Source organism: Microcaecilia unicolor, chromosome 6 (assembly GCF_901765095.1).
Source record: "Microcaecilia unicolor chromosome 6, aMicUni1.1, whole genome shotgun sequence".
NCBI classification, from domain to species: domain Eukaryota; kingdom Metazoa; phylum Chordata; class Amphibia; order Gymnophiona; family Siphonopidae; genus Microcaecilia; species Microcaecilia unicolor.
The window spans coordinates 79,687,461-79,708,670 of NC_044036.1; positions in this window are offsets into that span (position 1 = coordinate 79,687,461).

The window sequence follows — 21,210 nt, forward strand, 5'->3', positions numbered from 1 at the left end:
ACTGGGTGGTACTGCACTTAGTGCTTAGTGTGTGGAGCTGTTGGGTAGTTTTGAAGCAGTGACTTCAGTCATGGGAATCCCATTATCAAAGGATAAATCTGAAGGGCCATGCTCTTGTCTATCATTTTTAGTATGGAGTCGAGGCTTCCTCAAGAAAAAGTCCAGGAATTGTTGCAGGACATATCAGGAACTTTGAGAAAGAAAAAGTTAAGTTTGAGAGAGATACAATCTTTAGTTGGACGTTTCAATTTTACAAGAAGAGTCCTTCCAATGGGATGGGTGTTTGTTTGTAGGTTGGCCTTACTTACTTGGGGTGTGCAACAGAAGCATTTTCATCCTTCCTCCTTCAGATGACTTTATTACAAAAAGAGTGAAGGATGATTTGCATTTATGGTATTGTTTTTTGCTGAAATTTAATGGGATTACTACTTGGCAATTTCCAGAGGTATCTAATGTGGATTTGAATCTCTTTATAGATGTTTCTGAAGGTATAGACTTTGGTATATATTTCCAGGGTGCATGGTGTGTGCATCCTTGGCCATGTTGGTGGTAGAAGAAAAGATGGTTTAAAAATATAGCATTCTTGGGAGCTGTTCCCGGTATGGGCATCTTTAGTACTTTGGGGAGAGGGATTGGGAATTAGGAGAGTTTTTTTTTCTTTCTGATAATGCTGAAGTGGTTATGTCTCTGAATTAGCAGTCTGCACGATGTCCTTTAATGTTGGAGGTGTTACGAGTGATTATGTTGAGATGCATCAATCTGGATATTTGGTTATATGTGAGGCATGTGCCAGGTATTAATAATGATCTTGCTGATTCATTGTCTTATTTGCAGTGGGCTTGTTTTTGTGCACTGATGCTTACAGCAGAAAGAATGCCAACAGTCATGCCTCAGGAGCTTTGGTCCAGTTTCCAGACTGCTTTAGAACATCCTATATAATAAAACACACCTCCAACATTCTGAAGCTGACTGCATGGCTGAGGCATTCTTGCTCCCTGTATCCATCTCCTGAATTGACATCACATACTTCCGGGTTCGTCACAGGCAGAAGTGACCAACCACATGAGGTTTTTCGGCTTCAGAATGTTGGAGGTGCATTCTATTAAATAAGATTGGTCAGTTCCTTGAAGCACAGCCAGAGCTCAGCATCCTGCACAGTAATGCTCAGACACCAGAGTGAGGGGGGGCCTGACACCAGAGACGGGGGGAGGTATCTCTGTCACACACACACTCTCTCTCACACACTCTCTCTCTCTCTCTCTCTCACAGTCAATGTCTTTCTCTCTTTCACTCTCACACACTGTCTCTCACACACTCTATGTCTCACACTGTATCACATTCACTCTCTATGTGTCACACAGTCACTCACACACTCTCTTGGTCTCATACACTCAGTCTCACAGAGAGTCTGTGTCTCACACACACTCTCTCTCTCGCACACACACTGTATCTGTGTGAAACACACTCTCTCTCGCTCTCTCACTGTGTCTCACATATGCACTTGCACACGCTCTCATTCTCGCACACACACACTCTCTCTCTCACAGACACACTCGCACCCAGACTCACTCTCCCTCTCTCACATACACACTCACACATTCACTCTCTCTCACACACACAGTCACTCTCACATACACTCTCTCAAACATACACACTCCGTTTCATTTGTGTCAGAAATGGGCCTTTTTTACTAGTTACTCAATAATTCCTTGGTTTCTAATACGTGGAAGGGTTATAGTGGAGGTTGGAATCATTTTCAAAAAATTTTATGCAGTAATGGTAAGGGTATTTATTTCCTTGCGCCTTTGCTTTGGATAGTGGAGTTTATTTCCTCTGCAAAGCAATCCAACTGGTCAGTGGGATTGGTAAAACAATCTTTGGGTAGTGTGACATTTTTGTCAAAATTACATGATTGTGCTGATCCATTGGGGACAGTTTTGGTAAAAAAAAAGTTGCTGTCTGGGTATGTTAGGTTTTAGAATGTAAAGGTTAGCGGTTCGATTTGACATCCTATTGGACTAGAACTGCTGCTCAGATTCTGTAAAGTGTTGGATAGTATATGTTTTTCATCTATAGAGGCTAACCTTTTCCAGTTAGCATTCTGTGTGGCATTTTTTGCTGCTTTAAGAGTTGGCGATTAGGTTGTCTCTAAAACGATGGCAGTGGGAGATACAGGACTCGTGTTATCTGATGTTTTGTAAATGGGGAATGTTCTTAAGTTATTTATTAGAAAATCAAAGACTGGTCAGGAAGTTAGAAGTGAATGAATTACATTGCATGGATGTTCCTTGCCATATTGTCTGCTGCTGTCATGAAGCAAGGATTGTTAAGGTAGGATCTCAATCCTCAATTTTAAGGATTTCACTTTCAGATTCCTTTCCTGTGGACAATTGTTTGGATTTGTGAGCATTCCTATATCTTCTGGGCTCAGAAGCAAGCAAAGGATTCATATTGGGGAAAGATATGGGAGCAGCTTCTTCCTACTTTACTACAAGCTCAATGTTTTCTTCTCCAGAAGTAGTAATAATTCATTTGGGGAGAAATGGTATTTGTTCTTTAAAAGGGATTGAGTTGATTTGCCTTATGAAGAGGACTTTCTTAATTGTTAGTTGTTATTTTCCATTAACTCATTTTGTACGGTCTATTATTATTCTGAGGTTGCTTTGGAGGGGTACTTGACAGTTAAAAGCTGTGGAGTGCTTGAGGAAGAGGGTAAATTTGGAAGTAGCCCTTTTTGTAGTAGCCATGCGTGAGATGATATTATCTCATGAATTAATTAGTAGATATTGTCTGGGGTTTATATCACCTTGATGCTGAGCATTTTTCAGATATTGGTTTGGATATCTTTTTAAGTGAGATTCAAGATCTGATGGAGTCATGTTTTAGCAGACAGGTCACAACTGTTGGGAGGGGGGGACGCGATGTCAAGCTAATGCTGACATCGCTTATGGTGGGGATGAATTTGATTGGTGATGTAAATGGAAAGTATGTTGGAATTGGTTAGGCTCTGTGAAGACAGGTTATGTTTTGGCTCATGTGCAATACCACTGCAAGATGTTGTACACATTCCTGCGGCACCGCGAAGTGGGTATTGGGGTACTATAAAGGAATAAGCCACATTGAGCCTGCAAAGAGGTGGGATAATGTGGGATACAAATGCAATAAATAAATAAAATAAGTACTGAAGGGAGGGAACAGCTAGTTCAACACCATCTAGCTGTGAGGGTTGAGGGTGGGTAATAAATGTTGATGTTATGATTTATAAATTAAGTTAAATAGTTAATAAAGCTGCAGCCAATGTCTTGCCACAATATATAGATATTGATTGTAATGAGTTACTTGTGAAGATTGATTTGTGAGAGGTGAAAGGGATTATGTGAGTGACAATGTTAGAGAGTCTCACAAGTAAATGTGGGGCTTATAACATTGTTAGAGCTACCCTGAGCTGATGTTAATAATGTAGGGCTGGGGTAGAAGGAAATATAGTGTTGGGGAATGTGAAGATGAATGGTACTTCGTATTGGGGACTGGATTAGAGGTTGGAAGGATTAGATTGTGGAGGAACACAGGGTTGCAATAGAGTTTGGTAGACTGGTAGGGCAATTTGGAATGCTGGGGTTTGGGCAAGAATAATTCTATTAAGGGAGGGAGCAGGTGGAGGAAGGAGGCAGATTGGAGGGGTTCTTGTCCTGCCCTACCCTCCCAACTTTAATGTTGGGTTGGATTTTGGATAGTATTAAAAATTTAAGAATTTGGGGAAAAGAAGGGATGGGTGTTGTGGCGGTCACTGCTAAATGTGGGGATGAGGACTGAACTAAGTCCTGCTGTGCCTTCTAGAGACTATCTCTTAATGCTATATGCTGTGACAGTTGAATGTCTACCTCCAGCAGAATGTTCAAGTTTAAAACTATGAAGAAAAGGGTTTTACACTATGGAAACTAGTTAATAAATAAAGTTTACTTTTTTAAAATCAAACTGTCTTTATCAATAAACCTACAATTTTTATTTTATCCCAATCTTTAAATCACCAAACAGAGAGGAAAATAATGTTCACTTACCCTTCTACCAGAACTTCTCAGAAAGAGCTACGTTTGTTTGTTTTTTAAATGAGATTTTCTTCTAGGAATAAGTCCAAATCTCATTTAAACTCCACTATGTTAGTTGCCTTGACCACATTATTCAGTATTATGTGTTACATGAAAAAATACTTCCTAAAATTTTCAGTCTGCTGGTCATTAGTTTCATGAGTGCCCACTTGTTTTATTCTCATTTGAAAAGCTAAACACCAGCTACATATTTAACTGGTGCACCTTACTCATGATTTTATAAACTTCTATCATATTTCCTCTCAGCTATCTCTTTTCCAAACTGAAGAGCCGTAACCTATTTAGTCTTTCATTATAAGAGAACCCAGCATTTTATATCTGTAACTGAGATTATTTTTCCCTATGTGCATTACTTTGTACTTGTCCACATAAGGTTTCATCTGCCATTTAAATGTCCAGTATCACAAGAACCTTCTGCAATTTCTCACAATCCTCTGTTATTTTAAGATCTATAATAACGTTCTTTCATCTGCAAATTTGATCTTCTCACTTGTCGCTCCTTTCTCTACATTATGTGTGAATATATAAAATAGCACAGGTTCCTGTACAGACCCTTGGGAATTTCCACTATTGAACTTTTTCCAGTATTTTATTTTAATTTCATTTTAGAGTCTTAACCCCGATGCAGCATATAGTAAAATGCTGGTCAGCATTGGATATACAATCTTACTTCAGTTGTAACTTTTTGCATTTCAATCTCAATATTTTTTTTGTTTATTACCAAACTTGCTATACTGCAATTTATTACATATCTAAGCAGTATGCATCATATAACAATAATAGAATTAAAAAAAAGAAAATAAATAAAGAAAAGAGATAAAAGCACAATAAACCATATACTTCACATACTCCAAGGATCATAATCTATCCAAAAGCCCGACAAAACACATAGGGATTGATATTCGGTCCACAGTGGTGAGTGGCTCATAAGTTGCTTCCAATCGCAGGATGACTTTAACCTGGATATTCAAAGCCAGGGCACATGTGGCTCCTGTCTTTGAATATCCAAGTATGTCCACAAACCCGGAAGTTAAACAGGCACTGGCCAATTTTCAGACCTATGCCAGGTTAATTCAGCGCTTAAAGTTAGTACAGCTGTTTTGCTGTCCTAACTTTATGCGGTAACTCAGCTGGTTAGTGGACTGAATATTGGCTGCTAACCGGCTAAGTTGATGCCCCACCATGACTCCGGCCCAGTCCACCCTAATCCAGCCAATTAGGGAATGACTGGTTGGCAGTGATAATTAGCGACACCAACCAGTTAAGGTGCCACTGAATATCAGAGACCAGTTAGTTCAGTGGGGTTTAACTGGGCAAGATCATCTCCTGCGCCTTTAAACCATCTGGAATGTATACCCCATACGTTTTAAGGGAAGCCTTGAACTTTGGTAGCAATGTTTCTAGTATGGAGTATTTGGGTAGTCAGTTTCACATTAATAGGACAAGAATATAAAAGGCAGACTCTCTAGCAGAATCCCATCTTGCTTTTGACAGAGGACATCTTGCTTATATCATTGCAGAAACACAGTTGACAGGAAGAAGCAAGAGGGATAAGGACATTGAAAAGGGTGCTGGCAAATTAACCTGCATAGCTTTAAATGCAATGGCTAAAATTTCAAATTTGATTCTGTAGCTCACAGAGTAACAATCAAATCCTAAGAAAAGCAGTCACGTGATAAACAATTGTGCATGATGGAGAAGATGTATTTTGCACTAACTATAGAAGCTTCAAGGCTGATTGCAAACAAATGTTGTTAAATAGGGAGTTATAGTAATCAAATCTTCTGGTAACAAGTGTATGCAAGAGTGTATGAATGGCAGCCTTCATTAACTTGCTGAAGGGAAAAAAACTGGTCTTGCCTGTGGAAGCAATATGACATTCAAAAGAAAGTTCAGTGTTCACAATAACTCCAAGAGGGGCATAACCAAAAGGGATGCCCATGTTTTGTTGAGGACGTCCTCGTAAAACGTCACGATGGAGGGGCGGGGAAACCATATTATTGAAACAAGATGGACATCCATCTTTCATTTCATTAATACAGTCGGGGACATCCAAATCTTGAAATTTTGGTTGTCCTTAGAGATAGTCGTCCCTAGACTTGGTCGTTTCTGATTTTCGGTGATAACGGAAACCAAGGACGCCCATCTCAGAGCGATCAAATGCAAGCCCCTTGGTCATGGGAGAAGCCAGCATTTGTAGTGCACTGGTCCCCCTAACATGCCAGGACACCAACCGGGCACCCTAGGGGGCACTGCAGTGGACTTCAAAAAATGCTCCCAGGAACATAGCTCCCTTACCTTGTCTGCTGAGCCCCACAAACCCCACCTAAATATACAAATATACAAAAAACAAATATATGTTTTAAACTAAGGACTAAAATTCAATAAATAAAAATGGATTCAAAAAATTGAAAAAATATGCTACGAGGTTTTAAGACTAATGATGATCACCACAACCCCAGTGAAAGATGCTAGAACTTAAGTTAGCATTCGGGTGTATTAAGGTCTTTCCCTCGTGTTAGTAAGATAAGTAATATATATCTTGCAACAATACTGGACTCTTCAACATTTTGTCTAATTTGATTTTTTTAGAGCCACAGTTATTTTTTTCTCTGTTTGTGTTACTGGAGCATTATATAACAATTGGCAGGTCAGTATGTTTTTGCACTGGCAAGAAATAAAAAGTGGCCCATAAGCTATTGGTGGTTTATGGTATAGTTTTCAAATAGTCATTCAAGTGGAAAGTGCTATAATTTTACATGGTTACATTTTGCCAATGAACCATCAGTAAATGCTAATTGCAATAAAAAAGAAAGATTGCTTCTTATCCTATCAATTCTCAGACAGCATTATTAAGTTCAAGCTTTTGTCTGTGATTATTCCTATCATTCTCCTCCTAATTTAATTAGAAAAAGATTCAGAGCCTACACAACTGTTTGTATGGAAGGTGATGCTATACCAATCTGACAGTTTTAACAGCCATTATGGATATTTTTTCATGGGTATACAGTCTCCATTTTTCTCACAAAACTAATGTTTATTATAAAAGAGTATGAAAAAAAGAGGACCATTCATATTTTCACTACTACTTGTTTCTAATGTATTTCCTTCAATCGTGTTATATTTATGTAAAAATGACAGTAACTGGGCCTGTCAAGAAAATGACAAAATATATGTCTCATATAACTTTTTTCAATATTTCATATGTTCCAAAGGGAGACACAAAAGCTGTGCTAGCACAGTAGAGATAGAACCTTCAGAGGAAATTATTCAAGAAGTACGTGGGTCCAATAGCCAAAACAATCATTTCAGTATGGTCAAGGAAGAAAAATCAGGATGTACCTAACAGATCAGTCTGGTAATTTATGAACCTCTATTCTCTGGGAAATTTTATTGAATTGAATTTAAAATGAACACACTTCCATCATTGGCAACATCTTTGATCACTGATAGTCAACTGGGCTTGGTGCATTTCTTCTAAAATTTAGTACCACCTTTTTTCTTTGCTTGTCATATTTCTTCCTCCTCCCCTTTACTGCAGGCCACCTAAAATTTCCATATCTTCCTCTGTGTCCCCTCTTCAAAACCCAAAGTACTCTACAAGTAAGGATCCCGAAAAACAGACCCTTCCCCGGGAGTCCCATAACTGCAAACCAGGGAGCGAAAGGGAGGGAAAACCAAATACCTCAGCCTACCACCAAATTCCTCCCTCAGCCACCCACCACCCAACTTCCCTCACACAAAAGCCCAGGAAAACAAACTTCCAGCATTCCACATCCAGACCTTACAGCCCCATTGTTCTTAACCAATCTGCTGATGTCCCCAACCTAACCAGCCCACCGATACAACCCCTCCAAGTCTCCCCAGTCCCTTCAAAATCCTATAATCCTTAGATCCAATATCCTATCCTCTTAGTTTAATTAAATCCTACCCCATCCCCCCTACCAACCCACCCTCTTACAGACTGCAAAAATAAAAACTCAGTGGCTCAGTCAATTTTATGTGGTCCACGGGTAATTCTGTGGAGGACCCTATAATTAGTGCAATTATGCGCATGTTAATTCTAATAATTGAATGATTACAGCTCATAAACAAATTATTTTGCACACGGATCTGGGATCCCCACTCAATTTTTGGTGCTTTACTTTTGGTGACCTATATAGAATCCAGAGGTAAGTGTATAAATGTAAGCCATGCCTATGTTCCACTCGTTCCCCTCCCTTGTGCATGCCCCCTTGTAATTACACTCTAGGCCATTTGTGCATGTACATTATAGAATAATGTTTAATGCACTGCTGCCATTTATGCACACAAGTGTACAGTAAGAGGTAAATTCTATATATGGTGCCAAAAAAGCGTTATTCTACAAAACACAATGAGGGGGGGGGGGGTCTTTTACAAAGACGCTAGCATTTTTAGTGAGTGCTAAGTTTTAGCACATGCTAAACTCTAGAAACACCCATATATTCTTATGAGTATCTTTAGAGTTTGCATGTCTTTATTTTCAGCATGTGTCAAAAACGCTAGTACGCCTTTGTAAAGGGATCCCTTTTACACGGTTTATAGAATAACACTTATGCTCAGAAATCACACCTAACTTTAGGCATGACCATTTGCACCAAGTAAAACCTGCTGCAAATACCCGTGCATAAATTTAGGTACGGATGTCCTTGTTCTCTAACTACATTGCAACTTAAAGGACCCACCCACCTGTGACCCTTCTATTTCCACACTCCCCTCTTTTGATTCATGCGTAAAATTTAGGCTCAGATCCCATGCCTAAATTTTCATGTGTAAATTTCAATTAAATCTAAATGGTGCCAATAATTGTTTGCTAAAATAACAATTATTGGTGCTAATTAGCTCATTATTCAATTAAATTGCACATGCAAATTGGGTATGTGCCCAAATTTGCATGCACAATTTTTTGTGACTTTTATAGAATTAGGGGTTAGTGCATGGATGGCACATGGGACTAGTTCCTATATATGATGCCTAAAAAATCGGTGCCCAAATGAAATACACCTAGGCATATTCTATAAAGTACACTTAAATTTAGGTGTAGAAGAAGTCTAAATTTCCATGCAGTTTATAGAATACACTGAGTGCCTGTCTGTTCAACTAAATTTAGTCATGGTCAGTAAGGGGGTCTTTTGCTAAGCCATGGTAGCATTTTTAGCTTGTGGTAGAAATCAGCTGGCGGTACATGCCGAGACACCCATTATATTCCTATGGGCGTCTCGGCATTTACCGCCTTCTGATTTCTACCATGAGCTAAAGACGCTACCACGGCTTAGTGAAAAACATGTAATTAAACTCTGGAATTTGTTGCCAGAGAATGTGGTAAAGGTGGTTAGCTTAGCAGAGTTTAAAAAACGGTCTGGACAGCTTCCTAAAGGAAAAGTCCATAGACCATTATTAAATGGACTTGGGAAAATCCACAATTTTGGGGATAAGCAGTATAAAATGCATTTTGTACTTTTTTGGGATCTTGGCAGGTATTTGTGACTTGGATTGGCCACTGTTGGAAACAGGATGCTGGGCTTGATGGACCTTTGGTCTTTCCCAGTATGGCAATGCTTATGTACTTATGTAAATAAAGTAAAACTTGGTGTAAATGCTGATTCCTAAATTACATGCGGACCAGGAATAACCACATGCTTAGAGTTTAGAAACACCCATGACTTGCCCATTCTACACTCATGGCCACACCCCTTTTTGAACTATGCAACATATAATTTATGTGCATCACCCAAATAACTTGAATTTCCAGGTCTGGGGCATACTGTAGTGCCATCTGTACATGTATGCAGGGACACAAATGAAGCATGCCCAATAGCAAAGACAAACTTTGTTCCTGGAAACTGTATTTGCTAATCAGAGGAATGAGCAAATTTCCATTGTCAAGCACTCCTCCAAGTTAGTTATTTTGAGTAAATGTACTTGCCAAACTATAAAAGCACTGAGATAAATGTATATCACCATTAAAAAAACAGAATTCATGTATACGTGGATGAGATACTCAGAATATGCATTTTCCAATATATATAAAACTTTGCATTTTGCAGAGTACACATTTTATTTACATTATGTGTTGCATAGTGTTTATATGGGACATGCAGTTCATGAACCATAAAATAACTTTACAACAGTAACTGAGAATTATGAGCAAAGCTAAGCCTCTGTGAACAGGCTATGAACAGGTTGAGTCACTGAGAAGCTAAATAATAAGAATTACACAGAATGTGAATCTCATGTCAGCTTGCCCTTCTGTTGGAGAGACGGGCAGCTATGGAGTCATAACAGAGATATGTGTGGCAGGAGAATACTGTACATGAATGTAGTAATGTAAGGGGAAAATTGCTGCTGACCATGAAAGCAGATAATGAAGAGACACAACTTTGGTTGCTGGGAAGATGGTTTTTCCAAAGTAGGATAACCTTACTGACCTTACTTATTATAAGCAAATATGTTATAAAGAACTTTGCTTCTGTGAGATAGAATTTACTAGAATATGCTGGAATATGTTAGAATATGCTGACTTTGTACTTCCAATACTAACCTATGAGAGAAAATGTTATAAAAGGAGAATCATGGACAGAGTCAATCAGAGAGCTAATGTCAGAGGTCACGTTTGTGTCCCGGTTGCTGTCTCATATGAGAATTAATTAATTATATTACGTATTCTAATTGTAGTCCTGATTGGTAAGTGTAATAAACAATTACTGATTATTCTCATATTACTAAAGCCTTTTGTGTCTTTCTGTCTCTCCACCTGGTGACGTTAGGACCATAATCCCTGGAGTCCTGGACATTCCAGGTTACAGGTAACTAGTACCTTTATAGCTGGAAGAGGGCAGAAAGATAAACAATAGCTGGCTTCTATAATGTAGGTGAAATTGTGAACCATCTAGAACTTTTGTAATAAGTGCAGAATAGAAGTTTTTAAAAAATAAATAAAGTTGCACCCTTTATAAAATCCTCAGTTTTCTTGAGTTACTTTGTGGGATCTTTTGAGTTCTCCACGTATGTGGATTCTCTTTGGCCAAAAATTCAATGCCAGAAAACTTGAGCGCTAAATGTCATTCTATAAAGGAAGTGCCGCCTTTATATAATGCATTTGGCATGGATCCCTAACTTCTGGGCAATGTACATACACCTGCTAAAAGCAGCTGTAAATGCCGGCACCCAACCTGGGCTTGCTTCAGGCAAATTCTGTAAATCAATGTGCAACTTTTTGGAATGCCCTTGGTATGCCTTTGGCCTTGTCCCCTTTTTGATATACAGTGATTGAAGTTAGGTGCTGTGTTTTATAGAATAGAACACAGCATGATGTGCACACACATTTTTAAGACTGCTAATTCACATGAATAATTGGTTGTTGGCTTGCAATTATTGATGTTTCCAAACGTATTTTTTAATCTATTTGTGCACAGAAATTTGAAAGTGATATATGGAAGTCAGGGGATTTTGCTTATTACATGCGTAACTTGCCTTTTTACACAAGCAAACAGTGCCTAAGATTTATAAAAGAAGAAGCCATCCACAAAATGGCAAGCAGGCCTTGTATCCCCATGCGCCTTCTGAGTCTGGACACTGTCCCTTTTTCTACCACTTCCAATCCAGTTGTCCTTTGACCCATTTGCCATTCCATAAATACATCATCATACTTCAACATGAGATGGATATAAGGCCCTAAACTAAATAAAATATGCTGCTCACAATCCAATTTGCTATTATAAATGTCAGAAAAGAATTTATTAATACCCCCCTCCCCCTTTTGCTTTCAACTCTTTGTAAGGATTAAAGAGCTGTTGTGGGGACTTGCTTGGATAGGAAGCTGGTGTTCTGTTTCTAAGAAACTGCAGTAGCTTGGTAGAAGACTGAAGATAAAAAATATAAAGGTGCATTTATGCTCTGCCTTTTGTAAGACTTGAAATACTTTATTGAAGGTACCAGACACACTTAATCTGACTCTGATCGTGTTTCAGCAGATACAACCGCCTGCCTCAGGAGTCACCAAAACTCTTGGCAAGGCAAGATTGCTCTTGTGGCTGATACAAAGGGTAGCAATCTCTGCAACAGTATCTAAGAAGAGGTAATGTCAACAAAGGTTGTAGACAGGAAAAAAGGTAGTTTGGAGCTAGACCATGCAATAATTTATAAAGAAAACAAGCCAATTTAAACAAAACTTTGGCCTCAAAAGGCAACCAATGAAGTTTAACATAATAAAAAGAAACATGATCATATTTAGATAAGCCCAATATCAGACTTAGAGCAGTATTCCGAATGGTTTGAATTCTTTTTAGTTGAGATTTAATATATCCTAGGTATATTAAATTGCTGTAGTCTAGTTGTGACAAAAGTAGACAGAATGTAGTCTCAAAATAGTTGAGAACGCAGCACAATTTTCTCATAAGGAAGAAAGATTGTTTTCACTACAGCAGCAACCTGTGCTTCCATTGAGGTAGCACTATCTTTATAACAGTAGATAATTTGTATTCAGTTTGACCTTTCTGAATGGGATCAGGAATGGACTCTGGTTTACTATTAATACTAGATTAATACTGTTGTACATGCACTACTCTCTCCCTTCTTTGATCACCAGTTGGCTTCTATAGTTTATCACTCCCAAAGTAATCCTCCAATAGGGAATGGTCACTGAAACGTCACTGTGACTGTTGTGAATGATGTGTATCTTTCCTATTTTATATTGTAGTTCCTTTTCATCTTTTATATTTTTATGTTTTTCACAGCTTAGATTTGCCAGATAGTTTAAGCGGTATATTAAGTCTAAATAAACATAAACTAAGACCCTTTAAAACATCCTTCTAAATCCACCAGATCACTACAGACTCCATCTACACCTCTCTTAATGTAACCAATTTTGTGTAACAGCACAAATGGGTGGGAGGGCCAGCAAAAAACTGTCCACCTGCCCAGTCTCCCTAAAAACAAACAAACAATTGCTTCCTAAGCTGGGCAAAACAGATTCTTTTCACAACAATGCTGCCTTGGTGCTGAGTGGTTGGCAGTGCACCAGTAAGAGCATATCTTGCCTCCATTCCCTACTACATTCTCTTTACCTTTGCTTTATCCCAGTATTTCCTCTACAGACCTCCATTCCCACCCCCATACACCTCATTCAGGCAGTGATGATCCTTGGTCGGCTGCCACCCGGGATGGATCGCCGCTACTCACCCCCCCCCCCAGGGTGCAGCGGCATCCATCCCCCCCAGGGTACAACATGACACCCCCCCAGGGCAACGACACCCCCCATGCATCATACCCCCCACCCCCAGGTGCATTCTTAGCTGCTGGGAGCAGCCGTGCAGCTCCGCTGGTTCCCTGCTCCCTCTGCCCCAGAACAGGAGGTAACCTGTTCCGGGGCAGAGGGAGCAGGGAACCAGCAGAGCTGACAGGCGCACTGCTGCTATTCATCCCTCCAACAGCATGCACCCTGAGTGGACCACCCCCACCGCCCCACCCTTGGTACTACAAGTGGAACAAAGATGGATTCATAAATTAGGGACTTTAGAACCCGGTGGGTTAAATTCCACCATCCATTGGACTGCATTTTTGTGATTTAATACTTTTTCTCTTTCTCGCTTTTTCAGTTCCTCTATCGCAGTGCCATCAGCTGATTAGTTTTACAGCTGACTGGCTTGACGTCACTCGTGACGTTTTAGCGAGTGATTGGTCTTTTTGAAATTAAATAGCTACACTGTATTGTATTGATATCAGTGTGCAGACAATTTCTCCAGTAAGTACTATGTTTTGGACTTTGTGTCAGCGTGATTCATGCGAGACAGTTCTGATTTTGGGTGCTATTTTTTTGGCTGTTTATGCTTTGAAGTTTTCATACAGTTTTTTTGTTTATGACAGTTGTTACTGAATATCAAGAACTTGCAGAGTGGTTCCCTGATGAAGACAATGAAACAGGACCGTTGGAATTAACATGCAAGCTGGAGAATAGATAAGATAAGTGACGGGTTTAACTGAAATGTTTAACCCACCAACTTTTGAATGTATTATGTATAATCTGAAATGAGTAGCAAACAATTAAAAAAAAATGACAAAATAATTTAAAAAAACACAACAATGTTGTAATAAAAGAATCATTGTTTATCCAGGGGTTTTTCAGTCGATGATGACTTTTTCTGTATGTCCTCCCGAGAATTACACAGGGGGCATCAGTATTTGAGACTTTTCCCCTGTTTAAGAGCAGACACAGGTTGACTGCTTATTGACATTGTTGTCAAGCCTCTTGACTTGTTTAACTGTAAAGTCTCAGTTTACCCCTTTATTATTACGTTTATTACAATTTGTATAATCTTCTTAAAGACTTTGTAACTCTGTTTACTTGTTACTATGTAAGCCACATTGAGCCTGCTATGTGTGGGAAAGCACGGGGTACAAATGTAATAAATAAATAAAAAACTGGCCTGGCTCATGCCAAAAACAGGCACCCACACTACTGCAGGCCACTTTTTGCCATGGCTTAGTAAATGAAGGAAGGGAAGACCAGCTCAGCTATGTTATGACACCTTCTCTATGAAGTTGAGATGATGTCGTCTTTATTGTTTTCATCTCCACCACCTCTTCTAGGAAGTTATTCCAGGTATTTTCACTTTCTGTGGAAATAAATATTTCCTGATGTTGCTCCTGTATTTACCTCCTTGTAGCTTCATAACATGTCTAGTCCGAGCAGTTCTACAGCTTCTTTTACTTTACAAACATTTGCTTCATGTGCATCTGTATCATATTTCCCCTGTTATTTTAAAACAACATGAAAACATAAAAAAATATGAGTTTTATTGTATTATATTTCCCATCTGAAATGGCTCAGTGTTTCCAGCAAGCACTAAACCTCTTTTGCATTCTACAGCTTTTCAGTATGTGCTATACTCAAAATAAGGTAAAGTACATATATTGTAAAGAAAAAAATAAGCATTGCAATATATGTATTTTTTATTTATTTTTGTTACATTTGTACCCTGGGCTTTCCCCCTCATGGCAGGCTCAATGTGGCTTATGTGGGGCAATGGAGGGTTAAGTGACTTGCCCAGAGTCACAAGGAGCTGCCTGTGCCTGAAGTGGGAATCAAACTCAGTTCCTCTGTTCCCCAGGACCAAAGTCCACCACCCTAACCACTAGGCCACTCCTCCATGTTATAAAATTAAATTGTGAATTAGAAAACAAAACAATATACAGGGGAAATGAAAATAATTCAAGTGTCATACAACTGAAGCAAAATGTCATAACCACACAAAATAAACATTATATTCCATGCACACTTTAAATACTGAGTCATTGAGTGGTTCTCGTAAGCTGATCTCTAGCAGGTGTGAAAACTGGGCACTGTCTGGTAGTAGAAGCAGTTGTTTGTCCCCGAAGGAGCCAGGAATGACTCTTTTTAACAGGGTAAATATGTGTGCTACCACTTGACTGGACAAAATTTAGTAGTGAATAGTGGGAGAGGAACTGTTGACCATGGTAAGTTATCCTAATACTGGGCGTATTCATGGTACAGCATTAGGTCTCTCTCTCCTTTTTTCTATTCTAAACAGTAATTCATGTCAGTTTTCTGTTATCCTGAATCTCTCTATTCTCCTTTGACCTCCTCACTTGGATTATGCTTATATCTCCCAAGTCTTCCCAGTGCACTGTCAAAGAGTACTCTTTGGCTTAGTTGTGGCTTTGCAAGCCACTAACTGCAGTAAAATGGAAAAGAGAACTGATTGTGTTTAGTTTTTCATGCTTAAGAATGTTTAACAAGACCCTAACTAAGAACATTTATTTATTTGTCTGTATATTTACATATTTATTTATTTATTGTATTTGATATGCCACCCCTCATAATTGGGGGGCCCTTTTACTAAAGGGTTGCCGAGTGGCAACCTGGAACTACCGCCGGCCCAATGCAGTCGCTGGCGGCAGTTCTTCCTTGAGCGTGCACCATTTCCAGTACTATGGAAAACAGTTCTGTAATTTCTAGCATGGCGCTAAGCCCTCAGTGGGTGGTGATAAGTGTTTCCACCTCCCCACCACATGGCCATGTGGTAAAAATAATACCCGCAATGGTAAAAAAAACAGCCCCTGCCGCTACCGTAGGGCCCATTTTTACCGCAGCTTTGTAAAAGAACGCCAGGATGTCAAAGTGGTGTGCAATCAAATCAATATTTGATATGGTAGAGTGCTCCAAATAGATACACTGGATAATAAATTTTAGCAGAAATTTAGGTCTTTTAAATTTGAGATGATAAGCACCTTAGGAATTTGCATCTCTGTAGAGTTATGGCATCAGCTGTCACTCCGAATGTGATGCAAAGTCAGCCACTGTAAAAGCACTGTGACTTTTAGTTTTATTTTTCATTAACTGCAGCCCATGAGTGGAGGATATTTTGCTTAGAGGTAGAATATGATCTTTCATTATTTAAATTATAATATTCTGCCTTGGCAAAGGGATGCAGACTGCAAATTCTGACAATCCCTAGTAGCCCTCACTGGTCCGCTTACGTAGGTAACTTACGTCAATGGAAGGCGGGCCCAGGACCAACAGACTGACGTCGAAGAAGGGAGAAGCAATTGGCAATCAGATGTTTTATCCCATGCAGCACCTTCGCATACAGGTGAGAGGCGCTGCAGGGGATGGTTATGTGGAGGGGGTCCGGTGGAGGGTGGGAGCGGTGGCGACGATCCCAGGGGGCGGGGCACGGGGCGGAGGCGGAGGATGGCGGGAGATGGAGCCCTGGAGCAAGGGACAGGAAACACAGGAAGGGAGGGGGACCAGGGATGAGAAAATTTGGAGATTTGTTTTTATTAAAACCGGCTGAAGCGGGGAACAGCGGCGATCTCGGAGGAGGGCAAGGGCTCCCATACAGGACACTCCTGACGAGCGCCTTTGTCCCCTCCCGATCTATTTGGATTTTTTTTTGTTTTGTTTAGTGCAGGGGGAAGTGGAGAGCCACGTGTTTGTGTTGTGGTTTTTTTTGGACGTTTGTGTGATGCGCAGAGCAGCCAGCATAACGCTTGGCTGCTCTGCGCATGATTTAGGGGCCGATTACGACGGGGATTATGATTCATTGATACATTGTACTTCTGGATACCGCAACAAACATGTTTGACCTGTTTTTTTGGTGCATGTTTCGGTTTTTCAAAATCGTTAAGGACTTTAACGATTTAGATTTTTTTACGTTTGTTTGATGCATCTGGGCCTCAGTGATCTTCATATCGCAGTTCCCTCTTCTTCTGTGCATAAGCATTTAAAGAAGCACCACTTTAGGCATGCCAGGATGCTGTGTGCTGTGCAAATTCTTTATGATGATCACCATCACCAGGTTTTATACCACTTTTATAGATAAATCTATTCAAAGAAATTACATCAAAAATAAAATAATTAAGATAGAGTTAAAGAAAAAGGGCAGCCAGAATGACAGCCCTAGTTTATCCTACTCATGTAAAAGCTATTACAGATTATTAGCATGAATCTGCATTTACGCGCCTGATTTTAGGCATAACTGCTTATATTATATCAAATGCTGATATAAATGCTTGCACCTAAATGCTGCAAGTTGTAACCTTAGTGCAGTGCTTATTAATCTTTCTGTGCCTTTGACCCCATAATCACGGCTAAATAAAATTGTGTGAAACCCTCCTCCCCCAGAGGTGCAGAATAATGATGTATCTATGGAAAGCCCAACAGGTAAGAACTGGGCATGCCTCTGACTGACCCATGACACTCACACATCCACACCTCCTCACAGTTACTATAGAATTTGTGAGCTAATGCTCTAATGCTCAGAACTCCCATGGTAAGCCAACAGCGCAGACACTATATTGCCGGAACAGTGCAGAAAATTAGCCAATCATTTCAGCTTTCTGTAGAAATTTTGCAGACTGACAAACCAGAGATTATTCCAGAGTGGAGATGTGGAAAAACAGTGGTTGGTCCAAGCTAAAGGCTGCTATAAATAAGGCAACTGAGCTTTATGCAAGGAAACTAAACAAAAACAAGAGAAACAGGAAGCCTTTATTAAGGGACCAAGCACAGCCCATGTTTCGGGAAGGTGCCTGTATCAGAGGTCTGTAAAATATTACTGTCTGTCTTGATGCAGTGTGATATGCCAAAAAACATCTATTTGAGGAAACTTCACAACAACATACTGTTATCAAGAGCACATAAACAGCATTGGATGTCTGAATATCCTCAAACTACACATCGCCAAGTTCAGTCGATGGCACTTGGTGATGCGTAGTTTGAAGATTTTCAGAAATCCAGTGCGAAATCCAGTGCTGTTTATGTGCTCTTGATAACAGTATGTTGCTATGAAGTAGTATCAAAAAGATGTCTTTGGCATATCATAAAGCATCAAGAGAGACAGTGATATTTTACAGGTTCCTAACACAGGAACCTTGCCAAAACACAGGCCGTCTTGGGTCCCTTAGTAAAGAGACATCTTTATGCCATGCCAACTCTGAAGGCCCTTGGGCTTTTTTCTTTTACTTCACCTTTTAACCAAGCTGTAACTGGTGGTTGGCCTTCTTTCTGCCTTTTCTATTATGTGGAATGCATCTGGTCTGGGCTTCTAAGATAGAGATGATCTCAATTTTTCAAATATACTGTCAGTGCTTGCTTCAACACTTCCATTGTTCCAAAGAGAGCCTCTTTCTTGAGTTCATAAAGTGTAATACGTGGTGGAATGGGCTCTATGAAAGGTGGGACAGAAACAGCACAAATAACAAAATTCACTTTGATTTTTTATTTAAATCTTTCTGGTTATGCTCAATACAATTTGAACAATTTCTATATGCCTTTACCACATTAACTTGAGCTCTGTTTCAATATCTTGATAGTACTTTTCTTGTGCTTTTTCCCATGTTTCCTATTAGAACAAAGCTGCTATAAATAAAGACAGGCAATTTCAGATAACCAATTTTCACGGTAATATTATCTGATGGCATCATATTGGAAGTTGTAATATGCATGCTAGGCACATTTCATAGTAAAGTAAAATGCCCTTAATTGAGACATTTATGTGAATGCAAATTAATCAGTGCTTATAGATATTTTAACCCCAAAAGACTACTATTTTCATGCCATAGACAAGAAATAATGAATCATAAATAGAATAGTCTATAACTAACTGAATTAATTGATTAGACACTAGGCTAATGAATCATTTCAAAGTCAGTCAACTGACTCACGTATCACTACAGCTTTGTCTAATGGAATAGAGAAGGGCTTTCCAAAGCTTTTCTGGTGACCTCACTGTCAATCAGGCTTCAGGATATTCCAAAAACATATGCATGACAAAAATTTACACATGCAAGACCTCCAAATTTATCTCATGCATATTCTTTGTGGACAGCTTGAAAACCCGACTGTCTGAAGGGTCATCAGGATAGTTTGGAAAGCTCTGAAATAACGAAAATGTAAATATTCAGTAGAGAGTGGCATGAATTTTTAAAAATCTAAACTTTTTCGGTTATCAGTAAGCTATATAAAAAAGAAAAAGAAAAAAATCATCAAGATAATGGAAAATCACTAGAGCAGAAAAGAAGTAAGAAGCAAATCTTAGTGTTTCTGTCTCAATTTTTGCATATTGATGATGCATTTATGTGTTAGAGAATGAAAAAAAAATTATTGTTGAGCCAATGTTGAACTAGCATCATTTTGTTATACTATTTTCCTATAATGTGTTTTTCTGCATCACGAGTTCAACCATCTGAATCTCTCACTGTTGGATTTAATTTAGATTTAAATCTTTTGATCTAGTGTGAACCAGCTTCTTATCCTCCTCAGTAGTAACCACAAGCTATGTTCCCACCGAAATAGCAAAAAAAAATTATTTATTTATTGCTTTTCAGTTTTACAAGGCAATACAGAGAAATCAATATTTAGACAGAAAAGAATATTTCACAAATGCAACATTTTAAACTCTTCCTTAGACCACCAATTTGAGTTCCTTGGGGGGAGTGGTTTAGAAAACTTAAGGAGATTATAAACAGAAGAAAAACTTATATAGTTATAGTCCAAATTGGAATAGTCCTGATCTTTGTCCCTGTTTCTTTAATTTATAGCTGTTTCTGTTGTTTCAAACTTCATAATCATATTTAAGTCCTGCTCAAAAATAAAGGATACTATCAGAGTCCTTCTGGTTGATATTTCAGTCATTGATTTTTCTAGAAATGCTGTTAAATTTTGCATATCAATACCAGTTCTTTGTGACGGTATATTCACCAGGTTAACTGATTCAGAAATTTCTCCTCGTTTCTGAATATTTGGTAAGTAATAAACGTTATTGCATGGGGGAATAGCTGTTGGAGATAATTTCAGAATTTCTTGTAGATATTTTTTAAGATAGCAAATTTTTTTTTATTCTTCCAGAAGGAGTAGTAGTGGATTAGCCTCCACTCTCAGGATGACTTCTTTTAATGCAAGTAGTTAGATATGTATAGAGAGAGTTTTATTAAAAACTGTTCACAATAAAATGTGAGAAAACCTTAAAATTATAGGAGTAGTTTTACAACTGCTCTCACTGGTGAAAAGTGGACTTTGCAGCATTCTCAAAGTTAAAATATATGCAAACTAGGGATTCTTATTCATTTCTCTTGTTTTATTTCATTTATGCACGCAAACATTTTATGTGTATAAATCTGGTTTGTGTGCTCATAAATCAATCTTGTGCATGTAAAAATGAATTTCTATATAATGTATATGTGAAGGTCAATTCTTTAACTGGGCACCAGGATTTATATGCCCCCTGTCCCCAGGATTCTATATATGGTGCTTTGAGTTGCATGCTTAAATTGGAGTGCATGCCTAATTTGCGCACACAACTTAATTGAATAATGTGCCAATCAGTGCCAACAATTGGGCAACATCAAGCAATTATTAGCACTAATTGGCAATGATTAGAATTCATGTGTGCAACTTTTTAGACATATTCTATAAAGAGGTGCATGTAAATTCTAGTGCATGAACCTGAAATGGGGATGTGGCCATGGGATAAATATGGATGGGTCGGGGTATTCCAGCAATTTATGCATGTTGTTATAGAATTGGAGGAATCTGCACCTCATTTACACATGGGGATTTATA